This window comes from Oreochromis niloticus, linkage group LG17 (genome assembly GCF_001858045.2).
Source record: "Oreochromis niloticus isolate F11D_XX linkage group LG17, O_niloticus_UMD_NMBU, whole genome shotgun sequence".
Taxonomy (NCBI): Eukaryota; Metazoa; Chordata; class Actinopteri; order Cichliformes; family Cichlidae; genus Oreochromis; species Oreochromis niloticus.
Window position 1 is genome coordinate 618,216 of NC_031981.2, and position 13,437 is coordinate 631,652.

The 13,437-nt window shown below is 40.8% G+C and overlaps 1 long non-coding RNA gene across 1 annotated transcript; it reads right to left on the reverse strand.

The window, feature by feature from the left end:
* Nucleotides 1-6,504: 6,504 nt before the first annotated feature.
* LOC109195045 (uncharacterized) lies at nt 6,505-12,754 on the reverse strand. The gene is made up of 4 exons (XR_002056719.2): nt 12,699-12,754; nt 10,375-10,486; nt 9,410-9,555; nt 6,505-8,901 (listed from the first exon to the last, which is right to left on the reverse strand). It is a non-coding gene; the product is annotated as an uncharacterized LOC109195045 (long non-coding RNA).
* Between the last annotated feature and the right edge of the window lie 683 nt (nt 12,755-13,437).

Consider the following 13,437-nt stretch of genomic DNA (forward strand, 5'->3'; position numbering starts at 1 on the left):
ACAGCTTAGCCCAAAAAACAAAAGGTTATTCATCTATCTTACAAACTCATTTACACAACTAAATGGTTTCAAAAGTAAAACACTTTATGCAGTGCAACTCAAAAAGCTTAGTTTGTACCCAGTGATGCAATCAATGACATCATGAACCTATATAAACAGGAAGTGCTGGGCCGGCCCCGCCCACACACCTGCTCTGGATGTAAGATCTGAACAAAGGAACAAACAATGGTAAGTATAAGCAAAGCAAAGTCAACGAGCATAATTCACCAAAAATGTTCCTTTAACAGAAAAATGACCTGATGGTTCAGAAGTGTTCACTTTAAAAACATGGATGTAAACTGTAACATAATGCAACCACAAACTAACCCGGGATAGTATGTAGAGCAAAGCTACGACAGCAGTACTGATAAAAGTTAGTCAGATCCAGTCCTGCTTTATCTTTGGTCCTTTGTAGTGTTTTTAAGCTGACACGCGGGGGTTTATCTTTCCAAAGGAATTCAGAAATATACAATCCAGAGATCTGAACCAGTGTGGTGAGGGTTTACTCGGGATCATTGAAAATAAATGATTGATTCTTGGTAAGAGCATCATTTTTATTGAAGCGACCCTTCACATGAGTGATGTGGGTAGAGATTTCCATCTAGACTTCTACTGTCTTCAAAAGTGGGATGTGCTTTAATTTAGTTAAATCTGCAAGCTTAGCAGAGACATTAACACCTAAATATTTAATATTTTTGAAGGAGCAATTTATTAGAAGAACTGTAGATTTTAACCAGTTTATCTAATAATCTCTTGAAAAAGAGTTTATTGATATAATTACCTCAGAGAGATTGGTTTGTGAGTGTTGGAGGAAAAGCATCATCTGCATAAAGACTTATTTCAAAAACAACCAGGGAGTGGCGCCAGGGTCGTGGTAGAGCCGTCCGTCCAAATAGAGCCGGTCCCCGACGACGATGACAGGCGGGAGCCCAGGACTGTGCGTCGGTGTGTCAGACTGGAAACAGTATCTTGCGTCGCTCCATGATCTCTTTAGGGAAGTGGCTGTTTACTCTTCACTAGTCAGGATAGTTACAAAGTTTTCTTCTTTATGAATGAGTGATACATTTTTTTTCATTAAACATTTGAACATAATACAACACAAACCCTCGGAGAGGATATAAAGTCAGAGAGATGCATGTTTTGAAATGACAAGCAGCAGGCTCATGTAGTAGAGCGGCCACAGAGCGCAGCGGCCAGCGCAGCACAGACTTTGGGTCCTTCGCTCTAGTTAGCAGTGAGGCAGTGCATGCCACGTCCGATGTGAAAGGCCTTAACAATGAACCTGAAGTCAGGCGTTGTATATGGACATATAACACTATGGACGTGAAGAGTATGTCAAAGCTTGCAGCACCTCCATCCTCTTAAAATTAATGAATTATTCTAAATTTTTATTATTATTAATTATTGAAACATTTTTCTCTGTGTTATTTAATTGTTGAAGCAATGAGAAAATGTGTGTTTTAATACAGTCTGATATTTGAATTCTGACAGCTGTTTACTTTTACTCCAAACATTTTACAACAAATATCTGTCATTTCTACTCCTTACAAAACAGGCTTGTTACTTTAAAGTGAAATGCATTTGAGGTGCGGTATTTTTTACATCCTTGCATGGTTTCATAAATCAAAACAATTTCAGCCTAAACAGTAAGAGATCCCCTCCCAAACCTCCCACCCTCCCCATGAGGTGCTAACCAGTCACAGGAGCACGTTCAGCTGAACGACACAAGAAATGATTCCTGCCTGTGGTGCTCTCTCTGTACAGCTTTTATAAGCACTCGTACGACAATAGTTGTACACCCTTAGTATCTGCACCTCAATTTCAGCTTCATTTATATTTCAATTTTGTGTGATATATCAGAATACATATTAGAGCTATTCTGTAATATACTCCAGTATTTTATATTGGCACTTTAACTTGTTCCTCGCTGCTCTTTTACTGTGTTGGAGCAGCTGTGACTTCCTCTGGGAATAATAAAGTATTCTGACTCTGATGGGCGTAATCTTCTGAGCTGGAGAGTCACCAAGAAAAATAGCGTCCTGTGATTTTCCTGAGAGAGCGGTAACGCAGAAAACCACATTGATCCCTTGCCAGGTAATTAGGATGCTGGTTGTGATATGCAGCCATTGATTTCTTATGGTAGCCAGTTTATACTCTCGGTTTAAGACAACAGTGACTAAATACCAGCGTAGCCAATAATCTTAATGCCACGAGCCAAGCACAGCTATTGATTTAATTACAGAATGCCTCCCAGGTTCTGGACACGTACAGTTTTTTATTGATCAGCAGTGGTCTCCACATCAGCACCATCACACGCAGACAATCAGTGACAACAGGATGCGAGTGGATGATAATAGGGTGAATAAACTGACACGTTTAATCAGAGTTTGGAGGGTGACCTCAGCTGGCAGAGCTGATCAGTGTAAGCATTTTCACTACAAACTGTGGCAGAATATTCAGATATAGTGTGGTGAACTTATCCAACCGGATTTCATTTGACCCTCTTTGCTTCTCTCAGGTTAACGTACAACAAGAAAACAGTGAATCACACCAACATCCAGGTGGGACAAACTGTTCAGTAAGACTGGGGATGATTAGCAATAATTTATTTAGCCAAAATGAAATCATATCAACGTATGGGCGGATAGTAAAAATATTGTTTAAGCAGTGACACTGGTAATTAGTTCATTTTTATTACATTGAACCTGAAACGTTTAATTTAAACAGGAGCTAAAGGTCATACAGTAGGAATGGGATTCATAAGCAAAAGAACAAAACTTCATTATAGGACAAAAATCCAAATCCATAAATTAAAACACAAGATTCATGAGGGAAATTCACAATTTCAAGACAAAGAACAGCTAAAGCTATTTGTGGCTGTGTCACAGAGTGATGACTTGGCTCCTCCCCCCACTGTACTGTTTATAGGAGCTGCCATGTTGCATTTTTGTCACTACCTCTGTGCAGCTCCAGCTCGCACACCTGCTGGACACGATCGCCATCATGCTATCCTGCACTTTCTACGTGGCCCATCTGCTCCAGCTTTAACTGCTAATGGTTTCACTGCAACTGACAGACCTGTTAGCAGCTTGTTGTTGGTTCATTAGCTGTGCTACACCCATGTGTTGGTCTCACAGTCAGTGTTTGAATAATTGGTCCACAGTCCAGCCTCTTCTCATTATAAATGAAGAGCGGGTGGAGTCTGGTTGCACTTCCTTTGTGCCTTGAGGAAGACCAACCTGGCCCAAAAGCTGCTGCTGGCCTTGTAGCGCTCCTCAGTGGAGAACGTGCTCTCCTGCTGCCTGGGAGTTTGGTACGCTGGCACCACCACTGAGAACAGGAAGGCCACACAGAAGGTAATTACAGTTTTTCTTGATTGCTTTGACCCGCCTAAAGAACCTGGGATCCTCTCAGTTTTCACTGTCTCTATCTCAGCAGAGCAGGAGACGCCTCTTCCAAATGTGTGTGAGGTAGAGGTCTAGCTGGAAGGTCTCAAGTTTCAGATGAAATTCAGGCAACTGTTATTGATCATGCGATCAATCATGGCCTTTCACTTAGAGAGGCTGGACAAAGACCACAACCTGTCCCCGTCTTCCAAGTTCTGTGATTTCTATGAAGAGTTATAGTTTCTGAATTTTGCAGTTGACCTGTTTGTCTTTGTATTCTTCTCTGAGCTTGCAGCAAAGCTGGTTTCCAGTTTTACTTGGTGGATGAGTTCATTCATTCAAAGCTTTGTTTCAGTGACATCAAGTGGCAAAACAGGAGACAGCAAAACAAAAGGTGTGTCCTAAGTCAGGGACTGCATCCTTCACAGGACCCGGGCTTCACAGTCAGGCTGGGCCTTTAGAAGACCGTGAGGGTCAGAAGGGCTGTTGGATTGTCGGCTTTTTTCTGTGTCCAACAGTAATTTTAAGATTAGCTAGTAAATAGTACTTAGCTAATGTTGTTCATGAGTAGTGTCAGCTCACACTGGTAATGTAAATATAATATGGCCAAAATTAAATTTATTGTATTAATAAATAAAATGATTTAATGCAAAATTTACAGCTGTAAAATTGAACCGTTTCAAACATTGAGATTCAAGATTCAGTTTCATATCATCTTCTCAAAGACGAGTATCTTTTGCAGTGCGTGTGCTGTGTGTATAAAACTATGATGAACTGTGTGTTTTTGATAACATGAGGAACAGACTGATTAAATGTTAAATAAATATTAAATATTCCAGTTATGGCATAAATCATACAGGATAGAAATCAGAGCTTAAACAGGCTGACTGAAACTGGGCAGAGATGATACAAACACATAACATCCTTTAAATTATGATGTGACACTGTAGAACAACTTACCCATGATATATGAAGCATTTACAGCAATATGATGCAACTAACACAGTATTACTAATGCAAAACACACCGTGTTTCATAAAACTGAAAAGAAGAAATATTTATAAAATATTCGTTTAAAATATTCTAAAAATGATTAATTATAAAATCTGTATTTTCAGGCACATTCTGCTGCTGACTGCCTCAGTATTCTCCGCTGCCTCTTTGAGGGTCCCAAACAGTTTTTATGAAAATGGGAATGAAATCGTGTTTTGTGTTTCTGAGACATTATTGAGTAAAATCTGTTGTTTCACAAACAGAAGGGTAATCTTTTGTTTGGGGTTTCCATGACAACCAGTGAGTTTTCAATTTCTGGTATCTGAGTTGGTCGTCCCAGAAACTGTAAGAATAACTGTCATTGGCCAGAGATCGCCTCACTCACGACCCCCTCCCGTCCTGTACACACACTATTCCCAGCCCTGACCCACACAAGGTGCTTACACATGGCTAGTTCGAGACACACTGGTGGTCCTTTGCTGTGTAGACCACTCAAAGTCCTCTATACAACACGCCACATTCACCCAATCACACACACTTTCTCTAAACTGAGTGCTTCCTAACTACATTCACACACATGCAGCCTGGAGGAGTCAGGCATCGAACCACTAACCTTCCGATCAGTAGGTGCCCTGCTCTACCTCCTGAACTACAGACACCCAATAGTAAACATGAGTAAATCCTCACTAGGTTTTGGATAAAGTGCACACTCACAAACCTGTCAAACCAGCATTTGAAACGTTGGCTACCACAGCGGTATAGGATTGCAACATGGCATTTGGGTCTTCTAACTAAAATAGGAAAATAGGAACATCATTGCCAGACCTGGCGCACATCTGGTTGACATACACCCTGCCATGACACCTGTCAGTCAGAAGTGCCAGCTTGATGCCGCATCCAGGCCAGACCTGTTTTCTATGCGAGTTAAATCATGTACTAACAGAGACTTAGACAAGAGAGACTTCATGTCTAATAATCCACATTTCCCTGTTTCCCTGGATAGACTAGGAAACCTCTTATCCAAGAAGCTTCTTCAGTTTGAACTATAGAAGCTTTGACCAATCACGTTAACATTCAGTTTTTACCAGATGCTATAAAAGTTTTTACTGCTCAGGTGCAGCAGCCAGAGAGATGGAGGTCCATGGCGCCATACGAAACTCATTTGAAATTAACCGTTTGATAATAAATTGTGAGAACTTATAATCTGAGCATAAACCCAACTGTATGCTGGAGGGATGACTCAGAGGCTATACCTAGAGGGTAGTAATGGTCATCAATGACAATGTTCCATGGTTCATGAGTGCAAAGTCTTTTCTTTTTGACCCCGCCCCCTAGTTTGCACCCTGTGCTGCTTTTATTTTGAAAGTGTGACTTTTATTTGTGTAAGGATGCATGTGCAGGTGAATCCTCATGTCAGACACGTCAGCTCATGTAATAAAAAAAGAGATTAATACTGACTGCTGCATTTCTAACAAGGTCTGGACTGTAAAATATTTATTTACAGAAGTCAAAGAAAAAGCTGTGAGCTTAGTTTGCAGTTCACAGGTCGCTGTGTTCAGGGACTACAATTTAAATCACTCTGCGACCAAACATGCAGAAAAATACAAGAACTTGTCTGATGAATAGCGGGTTAAGGAGTCGATGCTTTGTTAGCTACAAAACTACACACATCCAGGCCTGCAGCTGACAAGGCGAGTGATGTCATATCCCACAAAATCTTCAAAGAGGCAATGAGCTGCTTTCTGATGGTGGACTCTGCAGGGCTGTGTCCATATAAATCAGTGCACGTGTCGAAGCCCAAAACAGATTTTAATTTTCAATTGAATTCAGTTTTATTTATACAGCACCAAATCACAACAACAGTCGCCTCAAGGTGCTTTATATTGTAAGGTAGACCCTACAATAATACATACAGAGAAAAACAGCAATCATATGACCCCCTATGAACAAGCACTTTGGCGACAGTGGGAAGGAAAAACTCCCTTTTAACAGGAAGAAACCTCCGGCAGAACCAGGCTCAGGGAGGGGCGGGGCCATCTGCTGTGATTGGTTGGGGTGAGAGAAGGAAGACAGGATAAAGACATGCTGTGGAAGAGAGACAGAGGTTAATAACAGATATGATTCAATGCACAGAGGTCTGTTAACACATAGTGAGTGAAGAAGAAACACCCAATGCATCATGGGAATCCCCCAGCAGCCTCCACCTATTGAAGCATAAGGGAGGATTCAGCGTCACCTGGTCGCTCTAGTTTTCTCACTGAATGAGAAGCGTGAGCTGAAAGACATCTTATGAAGTTGATTAAATGATTACATTTGTGAAACAACTATTCAGTATTTTTTAGCTATGTGTCAAAAATCAAGTGAAATACTGGTGTAATTATTGTAATTATTGTTTTCCTGTTTATGACTTGTATTTTTGACTTCACAGTTTTAGATCTTTGATCTTTTGCCCACCCCGCTCTAAGAGGATGTAGTTTTGGGGTATAAACAGAGGAGAGAAGCTGCAGAGAGGAGTGTAAGACTGAAAATCCAGGTCCAAACTCTGTATAGTCACATTTTGGGGGTTTATTACAACTTGGCCAGATTTCTTTAAATAAGAGCAGCTCTGTCCAAATTGGGATGTATGCTGTATCGCCCAGCAAGACCAGGTTTCCCAGTTATCTATAAAGCCCACGTAATTGTTGGACACCACTCAGACCGCCAATTTAGAGACAGCATGCAACTAAACATGTGACTCCTGTTCTAACTGGGGAGGGGACCAGAGAAAACAACAGAGTCGATACTGTTTCGGGAAAGCTGCACGATGACTGAATATTAATTTTAGTGACCTCTGACCGATGTGTCTGTAACATCATTACTGCTGACATGAATTAGAATTTTATGGAATTCATGTTTATCTGCAGTTTCAGGGTTCCATCAACGTCGCCTCATGTTTGTCTCAAAACAGAATCGCCAGTGTGACAGTTCACAAAGCTAAACACAGCGCACACGGGATGAAGACCAGCAAAATAAGGAACAGGAAAGACAGGCGAAGGGAATAAATACAAAGGGAGTAAAGCACACGATCAGTTTAAGATAAACTCGAAATAACAAACACCAACGAGAACACAACCGAAGCAAAGTCATAAAATTAAACCAAATTAAAAACTGCAAAGCTGCCCAAAGTTTGTCAAACACAGAACATCAAACAGAAATTCAAAGTCCAAAACTGAAAACTCAGGATCGTGGCTGTAAGAAGTGTTACAAAGTGAATGAATATGTGAGTTTGTGTAGTTGTGTCCACTAATTAGAAAGGTTGTAATTAACCGAAATCTACACAGTTTGAACGCGTTTTGTCTTTAAAAAATACATTTTTAACATTTTTACAGATGAAAATGTCAAAATCCAAGCAGCTGGGATTTGTCCTACACATTCTCAGTGTTTATTTATTTGTTTTTAACAAATCAAAACGACAGGACAAGGAAATCCCAAACAAGGAAAAGAAGAATAAATCCCGGTCGAAGGAAAACATTCAGATGTCGGTCATTGTCAGACTGGGCTTAAAGCAACAAAACTAAACTTCAGGGTGAAGTCAAATGAGACCCAATTCCACCTTAAAAGTGGAACAGTCTCAATACTGTTTAACAGTAGAAATTAGGCTAATGCTAACGCTGATATTTCATAACCAAGTTTCTCTCACAAAAACAAATAGTTGTGTTTAGCATAACCAGTGCAGAGCAGGAACCTCACACTAAGTCCTCCAACGAGCCTCTCGCACAGTAAAAGGCTGATTTTAACAAAGCACTTACTCTGCTGCACAGACCACGTCCTGACGTTCCTGCTTCTCCTCTAAGCTCTCACAAAGGGATATAAATCTCCTCTGGGCAGGATAATTACCGAGATAATTTTATCCATAATGATACTTGTCAGTCAGGAGTGCTGATGAAATTAAAGAACTTCTTCTTTGTGAAATTTCTCCTCCAGATTTATCCCGAGATTTATGTGTCAGAGGAAGAAGAAGAGAAGCGAGGAAAAGAAAGTCGGAGAAACTTTTCCGTCTATAGTAGGCTGTCTCCATAAATCCCTGCCGTGTGAGCGGTGCGTACATTTGTTACGTGGCCTCAAGCTAAAAATCAAAGTCACATCAATCTAGAATAAAGGTTACAGGCACGCAAATCCCTGTTGTTATATTTTATGTAAATATTTCAGAGTGGCAGAACATAATGTTCTCCATGTATTTATTCTTTCATCAGAGAACATCGCTCAGCTTGACACTTCATTTTCTGTTCACACACAAGCTGGCAAATATGAAAGCATCTGGACTGTCGCTGTATCTCTATCTGAGGACAGACCCTTTAACAGTCCTGATTCATTTGACCTCGCTGCAGCAAAACTGCAAACTCTTTAATCCTGAACCTGAACTCTTCGGACTGGACCTGTATCCTGTTAGTTAAGGGATGGTGAAGACTGTGCTGTGAGGCTCGGTGACGAAGGTAAAGGCCTCCTGTGGATGAGAGCAGGCAAAAAAGGAAAAACGAAAGCCGTTACTGCCTGAATGCAGCGAGAGACGCGTAAGCAGCACCAAACGTTTCTACAAGGAATACAACGTCAGGCTTTTGTTTTTAAATTAACGTGGAAGAATTGAGACCGTGCTACGCGTTGTATCGTTCAACAAAGGCAACTGAACAAGTGCTTATGTTAAAGTCTGACAATGACAGAATTAGAGCAGCTTCGTGTTCCCCACAGGGAAGTTTGCACACAAAAGAAGTATACTTTCATTGTCACTGGAAATTTCCTTCATTAGCATTTTCCAGAAGAATGGGGCCACATGAAAAATAAAAATGCCACCAAGAGACGCGCGACGAGATCCAAACCCTGGAGACTTTCAATAGAATCGGCTGTTTGGTGATTATGCAGAGTTTCAAATATCTGAGAAACATCGTCAGGTGGATTGTAAAATTCAGTTTGCTTTCTTTAATGACACAGAGGAAGACATGTCAGTGCTGTTTCACCTGCAACGTCTGTCTAAGCATTAAAATGCACTGATGATGTTGGGACAGGATCCCTCAGAGTCTCGATGCTGGTGGTGGTGAAGATGAAGATGAGGCTCGGGTGGAGCTCTGTCTGAGGTGGAGACGGGGAGGAGGAGGGTCTGAGTCTGAAAGGGAGAATGATGAAGAGCACAGATTTAAACCGTGCAGAGAGGAGGCAGACAAGAAGATGATTGGACAGAGAAATGATGTCAGTATTGAGACTGACAGTGAGGGAAGTAGGAGTGATGTAGAGAACAGACGAGCAGCCAACACCAGGAACTGAGGTTATTAAACTTCATCTCCATTATAAGGCAGTGCTGTGGTATCTTATATGTTAGCTTTCCTATAAATAGCAGGTTTCACCTCGCACGCCTTAAATCCTTGTTAATCGTCAGTAAATTAGGTACGCTCTCCAAGATGATCTAATTGGGACCCACATATTCTGTTTGCTTGACGAGCAGCAGATGCACTGCCGCAATGAAGAAACTGAAACACGAAGCAGAGTCTCAGCTTTCGTTGCAGCATTTCCCTGCCTAAGCTCCTGCACTGACACGCTTTGGTAATCACATTGTATGATATGTCATCAGGTGTCACTCATACAGGTTTTTGACATAACACAGGGTTTTGGACTGCAGTTAGGTAATAAATAAATACATTATTTAAGGATTATAGATTAAATACTATTCTGTAACCCTATATTCTATAATATAGGGTTACAGAATAATATGCAATGTAACAAAGCAGTGTGAAACACACTGCCAATGGAAAAGCATCAGTGGGGTTTATTGGTAATATGATTCTGAAGTTTAGAGAGTTTTACTTTGGTCATATTTAGTAAAATGATGCTAAAAATCGGCAAAGATTTTACTTTGTTATGATGACTTTAACTCTGACAGTGTGTGTGTGTGCGCACACATACACTTAATCCAAAAACAGAAACTCACAATCAGAGTGAAAGTTCGACACCCTCCGTGTGAGTCGACCATCCCGGAGAGACACGGATGTTCTCAGCACAGCCCGATGAGAGGACGCATGACTGAGGGTCCGAGCTGCCACCTGAACCACCAGTAAAGTAAATAAAAGACAGGTGACCCTCAACCAATCAGAAAACATGTGACGTAGGCTGTAGATGATCAAAGTCTCTAAAGAAAACCCAGAAAACTGGCAGTCACCTCTGAAACATGGGGGCAGTTCAAAGCTCTCAGTGAAACACTGTGATGTTGGATTTTTACGAGAAGGAATTTTTAGCCCAGACAAGAGAGACCTAACGTTTCATAATCCACTTTTCCCTGTTTGACTCTTCATGGCTGGATTGGTAATTTGGCCTACTGGGCATTTGCTTGGTGGGCCGATGGGTCAATTGAAGGGCTTCTGCCTATCGGCCCTACAAGCACTGACCCCGGCCCCTTCATTCGTTATCATTACCAACACTGTATGGCCCCAAAGCAGCGGGCCCTCCCCTACCTTGGCTGTGTGCTCACACACTTTGTAGAACTCAGTTTGGTGTGGAAGAAGTGGAAAAAAGTGGAACTGAAAGTCTAAGACAGAAAAAGACAGTAAAAATAGATGGAACAAAAAGTGTCAGTTTGCCTGACATGTAACAACCAGTACCAAGTCCTCCCAGTCACAGGAGGCTGCTGCTGCTAGCCAGGGGCGGATCTAGAGAAATTTTCTTAGGGTGGCATGAGGGTGGCAAAGAAATGAAATGGGGTGGCAAAATCAAAGCCATTTTTCCCCCCAAACACATATGCAGGTGGTTACATATGGTTAAAATGATTCAAATGCAGTAAGTATACACGTTATAGTCTTTAACTTAATTATTGTCTGTAGCCCACATAATTACATACTTTAGTTACATAAAATATGTGAGTTTTGATCCTATGTACTGTATAGCCTGTATAATAAATAAATATGGAGCCCAATAAGTATAAAATCCAGAAAGCTACACAACATGGGGCGGTTCATTTACAAACACAAGTCTAACTTAAGTTTCACTGTTTTTTGTTAGAAAACAATCACATTGTTACAGCTTAAATTACACGAAATGTCAGTAATCTGCACTGTCATGAACAAAAACTTTAACCTAATTTTTCAAGATTTGTTGGATTAACCCACTGAGGTCTGAAATACAACCGGACATTTTTGACTACTTTTGAGTTTACGTTTGTATTTCACCCTCAGATTGTTTCATTTTATTTTTTCCCCCTTGCCTTGTTTGGTATCGTTCTTTTCAGCTCAATTGAATTTAGTTGTTTTTTTCACTGACATACTGCATTAGTATCACTGATCTGAAATCACACAAAGAACTTAAAATCCTAGTAGTATTTTTTTACTGTAAAAAATAACAGACATGTTGAGTAAATTTTTATAACTTGAAATGCAAATATAAATTGTACATTTTGTAAACATATACAACTATTTATCTAAAAATGCAGCCAATACACCTGCGGTTTTTTTCATTTTCTACAACCATTTAAAAATATTACTAAAACTAAAATGAGAGAGCAATCAGGTGTTGCAATAAGATGCCCCACAAATGATGTGTGCCAGTAAAAAAAAAAAAGTTTGTCCACCAAAACACAGAGGAGAGCAGCACAGGGACAAACCTGCAGGCCTGACAACAGCAGGTGTATCACTCCGCTGGTTTTCTACTTAGTGACAGTGTTTACACTGCAATGTGCCTCAGTGACATTCATTAGTGCCCTCACTGACACACAAAACAAAACGACTACACAACAGAACAACTACACAAGACAGCACAACACACTAAGTATACACTCCACACTAAACGTCACAAATCTCCCACATCTAAAAACTCTCTCTCTCTCTCTCTCTCACTCGCTCGCTCTGTCTCGCTGCTGTTACCGTCACTCCCAAAACTCTCCCCTCTTCCTAAACAACCAAATCCCACATGTTGACTTTTTTTTAAAAAAATTGGTCGACATGGTGCATTTTTCCACCGATAGGAAAGAGGTGGCTTTTTTTTCTTTCTTTACTGTTTTCGCGCTGTTCTTAGAAAACGCTTAAAACACACACAGACAAAAACGTGACGACAGTATTTAGAAAAAAGCGTGACTTATATATATTATCATAACTCTGGATTTACTGGCCTGTAATTAAAATGAAAAAACTTTGAAGTCCGAACTTTCAATGTGGGCTGAAATAGAGACTCAGCGTGGCTGCAGCTTGTTGCTACGTCAGCTTAAAATAGTCATGTGATTTGGAGGTGCAGCGTGTCCGTGGACCACGGAGGGTTAATAACACTCACCTTCCTTCCATTTCCAGAGTGTAACATCCAACCACCTGTGCAAAATCCGAAATTCCCATGGTGTTGTTCAAAATGTGCTCCTGCACAATCATAAGCATCGCTTGCTGCTGAAAACACGAAAAAAGCCGGTCCTGCTATGGGCTGAACCATTTGTTAATGGTGGAGGGGGGGAACACTATCCAATATATTCAGTTTTAGCATTTATATTCACTGTTGACTGTAACTACACTCAAACTGTTAATGCTATCTTATTTTAATAAACAACACTGTCATATGCAAAACTGGGGTGGCACTTGGGGTAGCAAGGGATCATTTTAGGGTGGCACTTGCCACCCCATGCCACCCTTCTAGATCCGCCCCTGCTGCTAGCAGTGCTGTGCAGAAATGCAGGGGGAGGGACCACAGCACCAACACAGACAGAGGAAGCTGAAATTTTGTCTGTTTTACACCATAAAGACTCAAGCGGATCGATCAGGAAACCTACAGACGAGATGGAGTTGGTAAGAAAACAAGTGTGAGTGTGCAGGGAGAGTGTTTCCCACTCAGTCCTGGATTAAGGAGTGAGTTATAGCAATGATGGTAATAATAGTTAAAACAACTTTAACTCATCATCACCAACAATAACAATAATGGCAATAATAACACCATTATAAGAAGAATATAGGAACTAACTCACCGTCATGCTAAAGAACTGTTGGAATGTATTTGTTGTGTTTAAGTCTCGTTGTTTTATACTGCA